At 42.9% G+C, this 4,588-nt stretch overlaps 1 pseudogene; it reads right to left on the bottom strand.

Annotated features, from left to right (window-relative positions):
- Positions 1 to 2,059: 2,059 nt before the first annotated feature.
- On the bottom strand, positions 2,060 to 3,043 carry LOC127687757 (mitogen-activated protein kinase 3-like; annotated as a pseudogene).
- Between the last annotated feature and the right edge of the window lie 1,545 nt (positions 3,044 to 4,588).

Below are 4,588 nucleotides of genomic sequence, written 5' to 3'. Positions count from 1 at the left end.
TCTCTTCACCCCCCAATCCCTCCGTCAGTTTTAGGGTTATATACATATAATCCATGCAGTCATGCCTGGATTTTCCATGGGTTCTAGGGATCCAAACTCTGGTCTCTATGGTTGCATATCAGCCACTATACCAACTGAGTTGTTTCCACAGCCCTCACAGGCTTCATTATAAATATTAAAATCTAGTTTTAGATTTTGAACCCTCTTACACTTTGTGAAAGATCAGTTTTAGTTGGGTAGATTAGGACTTTCTGTTGGGTTTCAATATTCAAAAAACATTTAATGAAGTTGTAGGCCATTTTACTTTGAGTTATAAGGTTATATACACAAGGCAATGAAGTCTGGATTCTTTCCCTGAGCTCAACAGTCAAAATTTAATTGTTCCAGGATAGAAAACAATACACAAGTTTAGATTCCTTGAATATAACAAAAGGAGCATAAAGCACAGAAAGATTTTCCCCCCTCAGAACTGAAAACCTAGGAGTTGAACAGAGAGAGATCTGAAGAAGGGCTGCTTATTAAATCCAAAATCAGTAATAAAACAGATATTTAAACAATTTAAACCAAATGTTCAGTCTTACTCTCAGAAGAGCATGTGTTCTGTATAACAGCAAAGGCAACTATACCTATGGATCTAACTTAACTTTCCTTAGCCTTACACTCTGCACCATAGGTATACCATAGTTCATATTAAGTTCCATCTCTGTGATGTGGTGTATATCTCTTTTCTTACAAATTAGACAGTAAAACCCTTAAGCCTGCACTTTAAATAAGTTTTATGGTCAAATCCTCTGAGTTTTAATACAGGGCTCAATCATAATCAGTACCTGTTACCTTTGGTGTTGGGAGGAGTAGAGACGGAAGGAAATCAAGAAAAACTTAGAGGCTACTTAGTTAATTAGCTGCAAAGGCAATCTATTGCTACATAATTAAAATCAAGAAGGCAAAGTTCAGGGAGGAGCACAGAAGTCCTGGGGAGCCCCAGCAGACTACCTGTTCTGTGTCTCACCAGTTCTAAGCCTGGCTTCTCCTGCCAGGAACTAGGGCGATGTGGATCTCGTTTCACAGAAAGTAATAAATATCTCTATCCTGCCTTCAGGGGAAGATCTAAAATACCTTCCCTTTCTCCAAAGAAAGGGGGTATAAATGCTATACATTTTTATACCAAGCAACTACAGTGATTAGCAAGAGAAATTCATTTTAAAAGATTAGAACTGTTACTGTTTTATTGCTTAATAAATAGGAACTGAAATACTTATTTATTCATAATCCAAAAGCCTGGTGTGGTGGTATACACCTTTAATCCCAACACTTGAATGGCAGAAGAAGGCAGATCTCTGAGAGTTCAAGGTCAGCCTGATCTACATAGCACATACCAGGATTACATAGGGAAAACCTGTCTCAAAAAAAATTAAAAAATCATAATTCATCAGTAAGAACTTTTTCCATGTACACATCAATATATTTTTATATTAGACACAGGCACATGGTGGGGCACTGGCTCTCAACAGGCCCCAGCTCCACATCCAATCACCCACACACAGAAGAAGCAAGGATGCTATATGTGGTAGCTTTTAAAGGGAGAGGGTTAGACCTGGCCCTGGCTCATCTGGGAAACTAGCCCTTGAGATTTAGGAGTGTTCTGACAGGGAAAATGGGGTGGGGTTCCAACAAGATGAGTAAAGCAGAACTTAGCCTGAGTCTCTACTCAGTGCCGTCCACCACTAGGTAGCACAGCCCTAGGGTAGTCATAGCCCTTCCATTCCAAAACGGTCTACCAGAGCTGGAGCTAACAGAGGAAGAAAGAGCAGCAGAGATCAGATCTGGGGCCACCTCACCAGTGACTCAGGTTCTGGAGAGATGGGGCAGAAGATTGGAGTGGGAGAAGCCTGCTTGAAGCAGGAGACCCCGGAAAAGTGAGAGAAGGTAGCCAGGTCCACCCTTGGTCCAGCCTGAGCTGCCAGGATCTGAGTTGAGCAAAGTTCATTTCCTAATAATCTATAGAAAAGAAGCAGGTAGGAGCAGGAGCAGGTCCAAGGAGACAGGATGTCTGTTCTTGTTAGGGGGCCTCTGGTGCCCCTGGCTGGAAGCAGGCTATCTCTTGGAAGATCAGCTCCTTCAGCTGCTCCTTGGGGAGATCCTCCAGCTCCATGTGGAAGATGAACAACTTCTCAGCCACTGGCTCATCTATTGGATCATACATAGTACTGTTCCACGGAGGGGTAAGCCAGTGCTTCATCTACTGTGGTGAGCTTGTTCAGGTTGAAGGTTAACATCCGGTCCAGCAAGTCAAGAGCTTTTGGAGTCAGATTTGGAAAAAAACTTCGCCCAAGCCACCTTGGTTTTAAAAGGCAGAGACTGTAGGTAGTTTTGGGATTTCATATTAATGATACTGTTAAGGTCTTCTTGGGATGGGGAGCCCAGGATGCCTAGAATGTGGTTGAGCTGGTTCAGGTAGTGTTTGCAGGGGAAGATGGGACAGTTGGAGAGCATCTCAGCCAGAATGCAGCCTACAGACCAGATGCCAATGGATTTGGTGTAGCCTTTGGAGTTAATCATGATCTCTGGGTCTCGGTAGCAGCATGTGGCTATGTACTTGGTCATAAAGCCAGTGTGGTTATGTTAGCAATCCAGTCCCGGGCAGACCAAAATCACAGATCTTAAGGTTGCAGGTGGTATTGATGAGCAGATTGGAGGGCTTCAGGTCCCGATGCAGAATACTGGCAGAGGCCCCAGAGGATCTGTAGAGGAAGTAGCCGATGCGATCATTGCTCAGCTGCTGGCTCTTAAGCAGCTTGTGCAGGTCGGTCTCCATGAGGTCCTGAACAACATAAACATTCCTCATGGCTTCCAGGGTGGGTGTTCTGAGGATGTCTCAGATTCCTATGACATTCTCATGGTGGAATGGCAGCAAGATCTGGATTTCTCTCAGCGTGTGCTAGCAGTAGGTTTGATTCTCGAAGCGGCCGATCTTGATGGCCACTCTGGTCTTGAGTATGTGGACATAAGCAGAACTGACCATGCCGTGTGTGCCTAGCTGCATGTAACGTGAACCCACGTCCAATGGTTGCCCCCTCACTACCCGCACCTGCACCTCCCCCTCCCCTGTCCTCCACGTCCTTTGACCCCAGCAGCTCCTCTGGGCTCCCTGCCCCTGCCTCCCAGAGTCACAGCCTTAGCCATCTTCCCAGTAAGAATGTTTTAATGGTGAACTAGTAAAACTTAAATATCAACCACACCTATGAGAATCTGAAAGATTTGCTTGATAGGCCATCTGCTGGTACAGTTAAATCTTGAAAGTACAGCTTTTTCTTGTTTTGATAGCTACTCTGACCTATATTTGCATCTTTAGAACTCTTAACATTGTTACTATTATGTTGACATTTTAGCATTATCATCTTCTTAGCATAAAAATTTTTATAAAACAATCATTATATTTTTACTCACATTTAATTATCCCTTGATTTTCCCCTTTAATTGAAAATAGATTTTTTTTCCACATAATATATCCCAATTATGGTTTCTCCTCCCTCTACTCCTCCCAGTTCTTCCCCACGTCCCCTCCATCTGGATCCACCCCCTTTCTGTCTCTTATTAGAAAACAGATTTCTAAGGGATAATAATAAAATGAAATAAAGTCTAACAAGATAAAACAAAAACGAACACATAATGATTGAAAACAAAAAACAAAAACACAAGTGAAAGAGCCGAAGAGAAGGCACAGTAAATAGAGACATAGGCACATGCTCACCAATCCCATAAAAACACTGAACCTGGAGACATAATACAGACACAAAAGACATCCAGATAAAAGAGTGGAGGGCACATCAGGCGGTCTCCTAGAGAGCTGAGGAAGTGGGTTACAAGGAGAGGAGGGAAAGGTGAAGAGCCTCAGTTAGCCTACCTGCTTCCCTAGCCAGAGTATTTTCCCAGGGAATGCCTGCTGGAGATGGGAACCGAGGTGCAGTGATCTGTGGTGGGAGAGAAGCTTGGAGGGGAGGATCTGTGTGACCCGGTGGAGATGGGGGCAAGAGAGGAAGGGAGACTGCAACAGGGTGTCTGCTGCAGAACTGGAAATGAAACTGGGGTATTGGGTTAGGGAGAGTAAAGGTAGAGATGGAGATCTGTAGTCTACCTGCTTCTGTGAGTGGAATCCACGCCATTTTTAAAATAGTAAAACTGATTATTTTTATATATTTCTATACATCTAGTTTTAATCTTCTCATTTAATGCATCTATGAGGGAATGACCACCGCTCATTGGCAGACTACTTGTCTAGCATGTGTAAAGCTCTAGGTCCAACCCTCAGCAAACACACACACACACACACTCATGCACACACATCTACAAAAAACATATACAGGTTATATCACACATGATGCACACGTACACACATATGCATATACACACAAATACATATGTGTATACACATGTACACAAACATGCATATACACATAAAGGTATGCACACAGGCACACATATGCATATATATATATATAGGTATACATACATGTGTGTGTACACACATCTTTAAAGATTTCAAACAACGTTTAGGCTCTTCATCTAGAAGACAATATGGATTTTCTAT

Source organism: Apodemus sylvaticus, chromosome 6 (assembly GCF_947179515.1).
Source record: "Apodemus sylvaticus chromosome 6, mApoSyl1.1, whole genome shotgun sequence".
In the NCBI taxonomy this organism is placed as follows: Eukaryota; Metazoa; Chordata; class Mammalia; order Rodentia; family Muridae; genus Apodemus; species Apodemus sylvaticus.
This window is presented reverse-complemented; position numbering and strand designations above follow the sequence as displayed.